Source organism: Phyllobates terribilis, unplaced genomic scaffold (assembly GCF_046119375.1).
Source record: "Phyllobates terribilis strain yellow unplaced genomic scaffold, ASM4611937v1 Scaffold_4782__1_contigs__length_57209, whole genome shotgun sequence".
NCBI classification, from domain to species: domain Eukaryota; kingdom Metazoa; phylum Chordata; class Amphibia; order Anura; family Dendrobatidae; genus Phyllobates; species Phyllobates terribilis.
Genome location: NW_027367531.1, coordinates 17,492 through 32,188, shown reverse-complemented (window position 1 = coordinate 32,188; position 14,697 = coordinate 17,492). Strand labels below are relative to the sequence as shown.

Below are 14,697 nucleotides of genomic sequence, written 5' to 3'. Positions count from 1 at the left end.
CTCTGAGAAGACACTGACTTTCATCTACGCTATGAGCAATAAATTCAAGCTCACTCGACGAATCTCACTCATGTCGCCAGACTGCAAGAAGCTTTCAGTTGTAGACATATTTGACAAGTTTTTCGACCATGAGAATGCTGATTCGCTAAAGGGATCAAAGGTAAGGAAGCCACTAGAACAACACTGAAGCTCACGAAGGTGCTTGAGAAGATGGACATTAATTATGGTGAAGAAGATGAGGACGATGATACAGAAGTCGCTCTCATGACTAAGATGGTCAAGAAATGGTTCAAAGAGAGAGTTGAACCACGAGAAGCATCTCTTCCAAAGAAAAACTGGCCCTCTGGAAAGGGCGAAACGCTGGATCTGCTGGTGGGGAAGTTACTTCCAAAGGAGATCAAGACGCATATGCTGAGCTTCATCACAAAGCTCATCCATTACATCATACTGCATAATATCATCCCTTGCCAAGAGAAGCGCGATACCGTCACCATCGCGGATGCGTGCCTACTGCGTGAGGCCATTGAAGGAAGTCTCAGAGATACGCTGCGCCTCATTCTCTCTCTTATGCTGACTGTGAAGATGCACAAGAACCACGCGCTTCCCTACCCCCATATTGTCAAGAAGCTCATGCTCGAGCTGGGGATCTACAAGCCGGTAAAAGAGAACGCCTTATGAAGGCATCATCTCTAAGACTGGGTTGCATCAGCTACTCAAACACGCCAGTATGGATGCACCAGTAGAGAAGCTGCTCCTTGGCTCCACTCCCAGAACTGAGCCTAAGACCGAACCCAAACCCAAGCCAGACACCTCAGCCCCTCCCAAATCCGAACCCAGACCTCGCCTCATCAAGAGCCCCTCGAAGGAGCCCAAGCCACTACTGTCGTCGAATATGAGCTCAGAGGAAATTCATCTTTGCACCTTGGAAGCTATACTTCAGACAAATCGGCATCTTTCAGGGCTGAGGCACATGCTCAACTGGCACCTTTATCATGTAAAGGCGCTCATGATCGGGGCCTCTGAAAGAGGGTTGCGAGGACAACTACCAGGATGAATACCATTGGGAGTAGCTGTTGTCTCAGTTGCACTTAGGGCCTCTTAGAAATCAAAGCTCCTCTAAAATTCTTGTTATTTTTGCTCTTTTCGACTGTTTTTCTGTGTGCTCTTATATATCTATCAATGAAATGCTTGTTTTGGATCATTTACCTGCGTGCTCTAGTGCGTACTGAGATAGGGCTAGACTTGTTGTGTTTTCTTTCGTATCACTTACTCATTCCTCTAGAAGGCACACACGTGCTACTCTTAGTTTCCCTTGATTAATATTGAGCATTTGTTTTTACATGATGTCATAGGCATATGAGTTATTTAATTTTGGGGAACTAGAACATATGATGTTAAAGGACGATGTTTATTACTTGTTCATTGTTTAAGGGGGAATTGAAAGCTACTTATTTTCTCAGCTCTATAGTATGCCTATGCTAGGATTCTAAGTCTGTCATCATTAAAAAAGGGGAAATTGTTGGTTGTATGAACTAGCCCCTTAGTTCTTATAACTGATAATGCCTTAGTTTTAATGATAACAAACTACCTTATGAACTAATGTGTGTATTGAGTGAGATATCGTAGGAAATCAATAGGCCTTTGAGTTACTTAGGAGGTTTAAGGGTGGAAAGCAACGAGCTTAAGAGAAGATGCAAGAGTGAGTTCAGCGAGAGAAGAGCGCTCAAGGCGCTTAACTAGGAGCAAGAAAACCAAGGGATACTGAAGGGTACCGAACAATAAGAATGAAGGATCGAGCTGCACAAGTAACACGCTACACAAGGAGGACGCGCTCAAGGGGACCGAAGACACTCTAAGGGACAGAACGTGTATATATGGAAAGAAATCTTCCTAGAGTCAAAGAAGGAAAGATTTGATTCGCCAGAGATTTACCAGATTCGAGATCTTAATAGTTGAAGCTACTTTGTCTTTATATTCGGCTAGTTTATATTTAGTACTTTATTTATTATTATTTACTTGCTTTTAGGTAATTAGTTCCCGGTGATTATGCCATAGTATAAATAGGTTAGTTTGTTATCTTTAAATGTGGTTGTCGAACTAGACAGAAAGAGTTCATCTTGATTTAGAGATAGGCAATAGCTAGAAGAGTTGAGAGAAACTAAGAATTGTGTGTTCGCCTAGTAATTTTAAGTCTCACAAGAAATCAAATCCACAACATTTGGAATTAAAGTATTTGTTTGTTCTTAGTCTTGTATTTTCGCATAAAAGTTCTATCTTTTGTTAGACTAAGATCTTCACGATCACACATTTTGACGCAGTTACATCTTGTTGATGTTGCCTAAGATTTTGACAATCTAGTGATCATACTGCGGACTACCACCATTTACATCGTACCCTGATGTTGCACAAACAACCGGTGTATTGACATTACATGCAATACATTTTGTCTTTGATTCCTTCCCTTTTGCAACTAGTCTTACAGAACCTGCACTACCTTTTTCTGTTTCTTCCTTTTTGTTGGTGCTAGTAGATGACATCCACATGCATTCCAATGATACGCTAATCACAAAACGGCCTCACATGCGTCCAACATGGTTATCCACGAGCGAGAGACCCGGAGTCGTGCCATCCAGGATTGGAGTCCCACATACTAGTAATTTCTATATAGCACCAGAGTCCGCTCAGTCGTTCATCATTTACTCCCGGCGGCCAATATACTACTCACTTTGGACTCCCAGATATACATATTCGTCGTGAGTAAACCGACACAGTTCTTGTTCCTTATAAAGAGACGACCTCAACTTTTACAGATACATCCTGAAATTCTGTAGATACATCCTATACTTCCACTAATTATTCTTTTTCACCTTCCGCTGATAGCTATCATGATCCAACACCGATGATGTTCTGTGACTTTTGTCCGGTGTTGCCATCAGAGCCTTTTATCGACAAGGTGAAGAGGGGACGGCTCACACTTAAGTGGAGGAGGATGATGTGACCTAGCCTACGATAACATATACATATGAGGGGTCATTCTTTCAGAGTTACCAGATTAGGGCTATTGATCACTATTCGCCTAAGTTATCAATATTTCTAATTTATCACATTACTTAGTATTTTCCTAGAAATTATTTAGTATCTATTTCCATTATTTTAAGAGAGTTTAGGAGGCCCTTTAATGGGCTGACTTGATTAAAGGTAGTTTACCCATTAGTTTTCTTCTCTCTTCTATATAACCTAGTTTTTAAACGCATTATGAGGTTCACGTTGAAAACTGCCGATTTATTGTTAAGTGATAATCCTCCATTGAATCCCCTTCAACATCACCATTGAATTTCTTGGTTGAGCTTGCTCCTTTGTCTCTTCAATCTTATTTGATTAGATCTTGGTCGAGCTTGCTCCTTTGATGTAATCCATCACCAGTTTGCCTCCATCTTCACCAACAACCACCGGCCACTTCCATCACCAAAACCGGCTGAATCACCACCACATCAACACCACCATTCCACCTTAAATCCACCACCTTTCCGCATAGCTTCCGCAACTCCATCAATTTCAAGGATCAATCCTCCCCACTACAGATTCATCGATAAATCCGGGACATTTGAGGCCTTCTTCAAGAAGGTCACATCACCGGGCCATCAACTGGCAAGGCACCAGACCATACAATTGTAGTACACCTTGAACCAACAACGAGAAGAGAAAGATTCGCCTTATCTTGAAAGGGTAGTCATAAAAACACACCCAACCTTGATATTTCGTGTCGACCCTCTGTTCTCCATCGGGAAGCCGATCTACAGTGTTCCTTGGGAACTTTCTGGCCTTTAGAACCTCCTCCATTCCGGAAGTGGTGATCCCGCTCAACGCACCGTCCAGTTCATCTAGAAAGAATGTAGGAGGCTGATCGACGGACATGGTGGCTGCGGACGGAGGTGAAATCGGAGAGGGCATCTTGAAAAGGAGAGAGTTTTGGGAAGGAGAAGAGTTGTGTCTTGGAAGGAGAAGTTTTAACGACAATACTGAGATGAGACTGTTGCGAAGAAGGTGACTGTAACCAGTCAATTCAACACCTCAGGTGAAAAGAAGGAAACTGCCACGTGCACGTTGTCTGGTGGAAAAAAAGCTTCAACCGTCCGAGTCCACTATCTTTCTACCGGCTGACTCTTTTGGGGGGTAATTATTGGGCGCAACTTTGGGTTCGTCCCATAAGCATGCAAGCAACCCATTTTTTGCTAGCTCTCCTTTATTGGGCCTAATCTGGGATTATAATCCTAGCCGTTAGAGCGAGACAGACGTGGTGGTGAACGTTGCATAAATCCTCCCCAACTCGGCCCTCAGGAACGTGAACATTGTGATCTGGCGCTAACAAGAGTGAAGATTTGATAGTCAAAGCGACGGTCATCCAGAAAGCTGACCGGGGGTTGTGAAATGGTTGGTTACAGGTAGAACAAGAGGGAATAAAGACTCGTCGACCTCCCTCTCTTTCCACTGCAATGTCTGGTATCTCCGAGCCCCCGATACTTTCTCCCGTTTAGAACCACACATCTCCCCTTCTTGTCCCATCTACAACAATCGTTTCATCCTTCACTGTCCACCGACTCCAATTTCTCTCCGCTACTGGTGGGGCCCATGACCTCGGGGAGTCGCCGCCTAGATCTTAATCCACGTTGTTATGGGCTGCATTATTCGATCATGAGTCTCCTAGGATCCTAGTAAGGATTTAGATTTTAGGGTTAGATGAGCGTCAGTTTCTACCGCCACTGAATCGGACATAAAGACATTTTCCGACTTCTTTTCTTGTAATTTGAGGACGTGGGAAGATTTTAACAAGACATTGTTGTTTTCATCTAATAGATGTAGACAAATACTAATGATGGACACAATAGCAACTAGTTATCAATTATTTACTTTTAAAATTTGGGTTTTTGTTGTAGTGATTCGTGTTTATAATTTGGATATTTTTTGGAATTAGTTTTATGTTGGATTATTTGGTTATTTGGATGAACTTTGTAAGTCTTAGTTAAATTTTCAAAAACCCAATTTTAGGAGAAGAGAAACTGAAGAAATTTGATGAAATATAAGTTGGTATAAAATGGCTTCAAAACAAGGGTATAGATATATTGGTCTAATTTGTAAATTTTCAAGATGAGACAAGGACATTTTAGTCATTTTATCATTTTTAACACCAACTCTATGGAAATTGTTGGTGGGTGGTTTTTGGTAAGCAAAGAGTGAAATTTAGGCGCTTTTAAATAATTTTGAATATAACTGATGGTTTCTAATAAAAGTCGACATATAACGGGTGGTTCCGAGCAAAAACGCCCATTTTATGATTTAATTAGAGTCCTAGACCAATGTAATATTTAATTGAAAGAACAATTTTCCTTGAAAGTATTTTTGGTTTTTAAATAAATTCATTGTTTAAATATAGGGTGAGTATATGGTAGATATGCATTCATGTGTAAAATAAAGATGGTTTTCATAGTCAAATCCGTCAAAATGAGCATTTAAGATTAAACAAGAAAACAATTAAAGTATAAGAGGAGCCTCATATTGTACATAACTTTTGGTCATAAGTTTATTATTTCTAAGTGGTAATAAATGTATTTGTATTAAAAGTGTATGAGTTTTTATTATAAGTGATTTTATAAATAATTGTGTATTTAATACATCAAAAGTGTATTCGTTGTGGTTTCCAGTTTTTAGTTGATTTAAAGAGGAAGGATCAAATAAGGACAATTATTAAAATGGAGGTGACTTCCGGTAAAAACAATCCTTATGGTGTAAAGTACGAAGCATGTTGAGCCATTAGATTAGAAAATGGAGGACTGAGATTAAAAGATGGGTTTTTTAATGAATCCACGCGGTGACATTTTTGTAATTAATGGTGAACTGTTATTTATTTATTTTTTAAGTTTTCTGGGTGATTTTTTATCCCTTTAAATGTGAACATTAGCGTGTTATATGTGAACATTAGTGTGTTACATGTGAGTACATATCTATACCATTAGATCAATTTAACAAAACGGCTAAGAAAACGCTGGCTTTTAAATCTAAATAAATTCTGAAGAGTAATATCGTACTTTTACCTATAAATTAGATTTGCCCTCCTCCAACCTTCCTGATACAAATTTGAGAGCTGCTTCCATGGCTATTTTTTCGCCCATTCTCGATCATGCCAAATTCCATCAGATCTAATCTCTATCAGTGACGAAACCTCCGAACTGGAGGTGCTAGATTCGGTCGTCGATAAGCAAACAGAGGATAACAAAGAGACTTCATCTTCCTCAATCGGTGACTTCCGTCCGCACGGTTTGCGAGTGAATGAGTCGATTTTCCGGATCCTTGCGTCGGAGAACTCTTGACAGTCAAAACCACCTCACCAGGAACAGAGAGTTGAGCGGAGGTGGCAAACGACGAGGATGTTAATGGAGTGAACGGCACAATCGCAGTTCAAGCAGAGGTAATCGAATCGGAAGTGTACTAGATCACAGCATCACATACTGATTTGAATTAATGACGGATTTTCAGCTGTATATTCATGGATTACACGATATGAATTGAGTGTTTCACTCACTTCTTTGTTTGTTAGAGTATTTTACGCACTAATTAAGTTTGTGCTTTCATATTTTAATAATCTCCTTCTGTTTCCTTTGAAAAAAAGAATTGAGCATCTCATCCTCTATTTATGGATGTTGAATTGAGAATTAAAACTATACATGCTCGATGAAAATTGGCATTGGTTCTCCTCTAGGTGTGCACTCTAGGTGTTCGATGAAATGCTTCACCTATAGTCCTCCTAATTGTTGTTGATTTTTATTGTTCTTTGCTGCTTTTGCTTTTTGCTGATTTCTACTGTTAAAATATGCAGCGCCACTGAAGTCAAAACACTCCCAATCAGACCTGTATGTTATCCAGAGTATGTAATAATATTGTTGCTAATTTGAATCTATATTTTGGACAGACCTTTGATAATTGACACATGTTGTAGTACTTTGACTTCTTTCCTTGACTTCTTTCTTTTTTTACTCTCAGCCAATCACTTGCTTTATGCCTTTCTCCTCTTTGATTTATGTTTCTCATCTTTGTATCAGTGTACTTAACTTATAACTCAACTCTACTTGTTTTCAGCGGTTCCTGAGTGGTTGGCCGCTGGATCTTTTGGCTTATCTTTACCTTACTTATAACTCAGTAATTTCATGAATGCTGCTATATCTCACCCTTCCTGTTAAACCATAGGGTATCGTGTATTTGTTTTTATATTTTCTTTGTACTGATGATGGTGATGATGTTCGGTTAGTTTGCTAATCCCTTCTTTGATGTTGTTCGGTGGCTAATCCCTTCTTATTATTCGTGGTTTGTGATGAAAACCAGGGATTTTCTGTATTTTTTTAAATAATGGGAGAATTGTTTGCGCATTTCTTTCCATTAGTATGTTTACAATGTTTTCAACTAGTGATCGTGCCCGTGCTAAGGCACGGGAAAGCTTAAATTTGTCTTAAAATTATCTCAAATTGATTTCAAACCGGTTACTCAATGGTTATAGATGCTAAAATCTGATTTATAAAACACAAAAAACAAACCATCCAGTTTGACAATACACAAATTAACACTTCAAAAGGAAAAACATAAGGACTCAAATATGTTTACAAACACACACAAACAAACCATGCAGTTCATAAGTTTTGGTATGCTGAACATGCTCAGCATACCCTTTGTAGGATTTCTTGGTAGACCACATTTAAAGTATGTGATATTGCTTCATTATTCTTATCCAAAATCAAGATCTTGAGCCCTTTCTTGTTGGTAACACGCGACACAGCAACATAAAACTGTCCATGCGTGAATACAGGTCTGCGAAGAAATAGACCAACATTTGACAGAGATTGACCTTGGCTCTTGTCAATGGTAATGGCAAAACAAACAATGAGAGGGAACTGTCTCCTTTGGAACCTGAACGGCATAGTAGAATCAGAAGGACTCAAAACCATCCTAGCAATAGCAACCTTTTCACCGATGTTGGACCCAGAAATAACTACAGCTTCAATAACTCTCTTGCCAAGCTGTGTAACTATCATTCTAGTGCCATTACACAGACCAGCTAATTGATCAATATTGCACATTAGCATAACGGGAGCACCAACCTTTAGCCTCAACACGTGATTAGGAATGCCAGAACATTTGAGGCTGTTCAAGAAGTCAGAAGTGTACAGGCAATCATTAATAGCAGCACCAACATCATTCTTGCAAATGCTGTCCAAACTATAATACTCATGATGATCTCCAAGAATTAGAGACATCATATACTCATTGACCTCATCAACAACATCATGCGTTGGAGATAGAATAGCCCTCTCACAAAAATAGCCATGATTTTTTATGTTTTGGAGAAGATCAGGGTAAGTTGCATTCACGATAGATGAAAGAGGATCTTCTTTATCTACACCAGTAATGAGAAGCTCTTCTGGTATTTCTATATCACCTTCTCCGTCATTTGGCTCCCCTATTTCAGCATCACCAACTTGTAATATCCAATTAGCAAATTGCTCAATATCTTGTGCATCAGCAGATAAGCTATTTTGTTGAAGCCGCATATTCTTTGTGAGTTGCAAAACCTATAATCATAAGCAAACATTAGAATAAAATATAAAACAACTTTGTTGGAACATGTTAAGTTTAGGGGTTTCTACTAACCTTGCATCGATGCCACAAGTACGAAGATGTAATACTTGCTGCAACAATATCTTGTCTACTACCATGGGGTACTACAGGCAATATTTGCCTAAAATCGCCACCAAACACGACCACTTTACCCCCAAACATTTCATTCATGCTATTTGGATTTGAATCTCTTAGAGTATCCCTTAGCGAACGATCAAGAGCCTCAAAGCAATACTTTTTAACCATAGGAGCCTCATCCCAAATAATCAGCTTTGCCATAATCAGAAGTTGAGCCAAAGCGCTATTTGCTTGAATATGACAGCTAGAGCTTTCATTTGAATCCAATGGAATATGGAACCTTGAATGAGCAGTTCTACCTCCGGGAATAAGCAACGCAGCAATTCCACTTGAAGCAACAGTAATAACAACATCTCCTTTAGATCTGATAGCTGATGACAATGCTCTCCATATATAGGTTTTTCCTGTCCCTCCATACCCATATAGAAAATACACTCCACCTTTGTTCATTGAGACAACTGTCATAATCTCCTCATACACTTTATATTGTTCGTCTGTCATAGTTGATAGCTGCTGCAAGTGCTCGGAAGACAACTCTTGAGTATCATAATGGAGCTCTTCTTGAATCATCCTATTGTTAGATTCACTCAAGAGCGTGCTATCCGGTTGAGGCATTGAACTATGTTGTCGGAGGCTATATCCATTTCTTTGCATGAGCTTTTCAATTTCGACAAGAGTAAAGTTCTTCAATTGTTCATCAGAAAGTTGAAGTTCTGAGCATATATTATGAATCTCATTATACATGTGAAAACATGGTACAAAATGGCAGAGTTGGATGCACATGAACGATAACAAAAAAATATATAATACATCAAAAAGCTTAGCATTGAATAAACAAATGACAACGCATAATTGATGTAAATAATGTTACGTTAAAAGGAATACAAATACTTCAAAAAACTTGGTATTAAATATAGGAATTCAATACAAATTGAACAACAAATATCAAATAGGCATGACGCACAAGAACTTAAACGTAGGAAACAAACGAATAACAAAATATACAACTTCAAAGATTAAATGATGAATAAGGTTAAAGAGATTATAAGCTATCATAGCACGTCGAAAAATATCATAATATCAACAAAAGTAAAAATTAAAATTGTAGAGTTATGTATAAAGCAAACCTGGTAAGTTCAGTATCCTGCTTTGGTTATATTGAACATCCTCTGCTAATAAATGCCACGTCTTCTCCCATACGTAATTTGGCATAGAAAGTGTGTTTTGAGATAGCAACATTACAAATAATTTCCTCAAATAATCAGCAGATCCCATTTGCTAGCTTCAATGATTCCATCTATATACTCTCTCTCATCGTCTAGCATACCCATTTGATAGCAAGCCTCTCTGAATGTGGGGTATGTGATTCCATTTACTATGCGTATGTGCTCATATGAAGCTGCACCCTTGACTTCATTCAACAACAATATGAGATAATACAACTCACCACTGCCTGGATGTATATGATATATGCGTCCAACTGAAAGACCTTTCTTCCTTTTGTCCCAACATTTTACATCTTGCTTCCAAACATACTGTGTTGGAAATTGAGCATATGTATAACACCTGCCCTCTAGATTATTTCTGTTAAACTCCATCCATCCTAATAACTCAGAGGCATCAACTCCACGTCTGTTAGCCATGTCATCAAGGTCGTCTTCATCATCAAACCAGACGCTATGTTCACCAGGTAAATGAACATGTAACCTCGTAACCCCGGGTGTTCTGTAGTGGATATCAAAACCAAGAAGCCTCCAAACTCCCTCACATGCAGATATATATATACAATCATAGTACCGGTTGATCTCATCAATAACTTCACGCCCAGATGCGGTAGTAAGCATTGCAGTTATCCTGTCTGAACCCTAGCTAATATACTTGAACAGATATTTGATCGGCTTCGTCTGGTTGCATGCCTCAACATTGATATGGGCATTAAATCTTTCCATCAAAAATACATTATAAGGCACAACATATCTATTGTCCAGGCTAGTACCACTCTTCTGAGCACAGACTCCATTATCTCTTCTTCTATATATTGGATATCCATTAGAATCAACAAACGTGGAATCGTTATGCTTCTTGGGAAAGTGTTTATTGCACTTTCCATCCTTCATGCAAGGGGAGTTAGGGTTTTTGGCGCCACATGGGCCATGCATCATCAACTCCTTGACAGTTTCATACAGCTTTGGCTTCAATGATGGATCAGGGAGTTCAGCTGTAATAACTTTGTCAATATCATCCGCTTTGTGTAGCTTATGTTTCTCCCCTAGGAACACAACAATATGCGCATGCGGAAGACCTCTTTTTTGAAACTCTACGGTATAAACCACTGGAAATACGGAATTGATATGTATAATGAGAAAGAAAATATTTTTAATATTTTAGAAGTACAAATACGTGTATCACAAACAATGACTTAATTTGCAAGTTCATTTCATGCACAGAATACAGAACACGCCACAACTATTGAAATGCAGACAGACTCCTTATTCATAAGCTATCATTGCAAGTAGAATTTATACATGATTATGCATATGTGATGGAATTAATATGTTCCAGACATAATAATGGACAAATAGTCAGTTTTCATTAATCAACAAAAACATATAATATTAAATTATGAAATATTAAATTGATCATATAATAGGAGGTTTAGGACAGCATACTTACAAGCTTTAACAACTCCAAAGATTTCTTTTTTCTTGATGTCACGAATCATCTGATCCAGCTTCATCTTGAAAATACGACATACAACATCTGGTCGATCCTGAGCATTCAATCCTCGAGCTTTCACGAATTTGTCAATCTCGGGCCACTTTGGATTGCAGGTGAACGTGATGAAAAGATCAGGGTTACCAAACGCCCTGCATATAGCCATAGCATCTTGGCAATTCTCGATCATATACCTAGGACCACCTGTAAATGAAGACGGCAACTTGACACGCTTTCCTATGGAAGCAACATCCGTGTTCCCTGCGCTAGCTGAATTTGTGACATTGTTATATGTGACGGATCTGAAAATTTTCTAATTAGCTCTGTAGTAGGCAAGCCGGTTGGCTTCAACTATTGAAAAGGCACCCAAAAGGAATTGCGAAAACAAATGCAGAGCATTCGCTATCATTCTACCTTCAACATCTCTGTCTTGTATTTTGAAAGCAAAGAACTCTCTCATGCTTAAGTTGGTTCTCTTTCTAGACTGTCCGGGCTCCAAGTCAGCAAGAGGAATATTAACTGAGTAGCTATCCTCTCCATGCGGAAACAATAACGGATATTGAAGTGCAAGGAAGGAAGGATGTAACTCATTAATAAGCTTGAAAGAATTAGATTGAGTCTCAAGGACAACGACTCTCTCACAAACATCACTTATATCATTGTCCATAATCAAGGCTGCAACCTCATCAACAGTTGGGGTATTGTACGTCCTTGGATCCTTTGTTCTTGTTCCAATCAACCTTATCTTGGCATTAGCAGTTTCGCTCTCTACAAAACGGTCCCTTGCCATTCGATAAACTTTTACAAGGGGATTGACTGAGTCAATCATGCATTTCAAGTCATTAATGATTGACTCATCAAAAGTATCTCGACCAGATCTACATGCCAAAATCATAAACATATGTCGTACAACAACTATTATAAAAGAATCATCGTAAACAACTTCAACTAATGAGATGAATGTACTTGTATGCATGCATCCTATTAGAATTCTCATTTTGTGTGTCGTAGATGTAAATCTATAGAAACTTGGGACATATTCCTTCAGGTGGCAATAAGCTTCCTGCTCTGTGGTAGTTTTGTCCTGCAATTTTAAAGGCAGGTAGTCCTCGGCCGTCTTTTAATTCAGTGATCTTTGCCCCCAAATACGTGAAAGAAAACATCATGTTGTATGCCCAAATATACTTGCGAAAGTTTTCACTTCTAGGATCATTGTTAAACAGAAGATTCGACAATATTTCCGGAGGAGGTCGTAGAAGTGGTAGTTTAACCTTTCCATTTAGGCAACAAAGAGAAAATGTAGGGATGGCACGTTTTTTATCCTTTTTTCTACGCTCCATCACCCACATATTTGCCCCACATTTTTGGCAAATGCAAATAGGATCTCCCATGTCAAGATAATTATCTACAAATAGGTAGTACAAACAAATGTGATAAACACCATTAATTTAACTAACAGTGTGTGAACTATTGAAGTACCTGTTGTAGTTTCACATGGACGTTCATTATCATCCGCCGACTCTATAGTTTAATCAAGATATTATCACTACCAAGTAGTTGAATAAAATTGACATAGATAAAAAAAACTTATGTTAAGGTCATACCTTCCAGAAAAGAGTTTGTAACACACTCTTCTGAATCAGAGATATCCATGTCAGAAACATCTGAAGATGTTTCCTCAGAAATTGGATTTGATGAACTCGAAGGGCGTTGCTCATTTCGATAAGAATTCGAAGATGATGCCCTCGGCCAGATATTAATTGAGCTTGAAATATCTGCTCTTTGGCTAGTTCCTTGACCTTATGGATAAATGTTTTAAACATTGTAAGCCACTAAATAACTGCATATAAAAACTACTTATTAATGTGTATTACTTAATTAAATTTGGATGTAAAACTTACAATTTGTGATAGAAGACAATTGGGAATGCGCAACTGGATGTCGCATAGGAAATTCACTATATGCTTGATTTTCAACGAAAAAATGTATAATTATAATTTCGAAGTTGCTAAACACGTAACGTTATAAATACTTGACTGCGTACATATATGCGATTTAGATGTTACCTTTTGCTGATGTTGTACCCTTTGTTCTTTTTCCATTAAGAACAACTTTTCTTTTTTGTCTAATGTCTTCATCACGCGGAGTTGTAAAATTTGGCAGACTTGTTGATAGCATACCGGACCCACATGATGATTGTGAATGAACAGTAGCTGCAACAACAACAAAATATTAGTAGTAGCAAACACTACTAAAAAACAGCGTTTTAGCGTCGAAATTTAGCGACAAACCGATTTTCGAAGCTAATTGTTGGCGGGAAACTTTAGCGTCGAAATTTTCGACGCTAATATTAGCGTCGAAACAGTTCGACGCTAATATCGTCGCTAACCATAAAAAATTCCGATAGAGTATTAGCGTCGAAATTTTCGACGCAAATTTCGACGCTAAAGGAGTGGTCGCTGACGTGTTTTAATTCACATTTAGCGTCGAAATTTTCGACGCTAAATTTCGACGCTAAATGTGAATTAAAACTTCACAATTCAGTCGACATCCCAGTTGACAGCAGAGAGCTAGGGCGAACGATAAAGGCGAATCGGCGACGGCGCGAGAGCTAGGGCGAACGAGAGCTAGGGCGAACGAGCTAGGGCCGAATCAAAGGGACGACTTCAAGGGTACTTCCTCCTCCTTTCTTCTTCCTTCTTTCTTCTTGTTAACTACAAATTGGGGGAAAATTAGGTTTTGATTGAATTAGTTAGATTCGAAGCTTTATGTTCAAATTAGTCTTCTCCTAGCTTTCTACAACGTCATAGTACTCTTGCATGTTGATTTTGACTATGATTTGGAGTGAATTGATGTTATATGAATTATTAGGGTTGAGAAATTGTGAATTTGTGAATGTTTTGAGAATGTTGTGTGAAGTTGTGAACTTACGAATTTGTCGATTTGTGAAATTGGTGGAAATGTGAATTTGTAGAATCAATTGTGATTGGTTGAATTTGGGAATTTGGAAACTAAATTGAATTTGTGAAATTACGAATTTGTCGATATGTGGATTTGGTGGAAATGTGAATTTGTAGAATCAATTGCGATTGGTTGAATTTGGGAATTTGGAAAATAAATTGAATTTGTGAATTTGCAAATTTGTCGACTATAGGAATTTGCGAATTTGTTTATATGAGTTATTTATTGAATTTATTGGTCCATTAATAGAATCTCTATAGTTATATACAGGTTAAGGGGCAA

General features: G+C 38.4%; 1 pseudogene; it reads right to left on the bottom strand.

Annotated features, from left to right (window-relative positions):
• Window positions 1-7,529: 7,529 nt before the first annotated feature.
• On the bottom strand, window positions 7,530-13,632 carry LOC141249581 (uncharacterized; annotated as a pseudogene).
• Window positions 13,633-14,697: the final 1,065 nt, after the last annotated feature.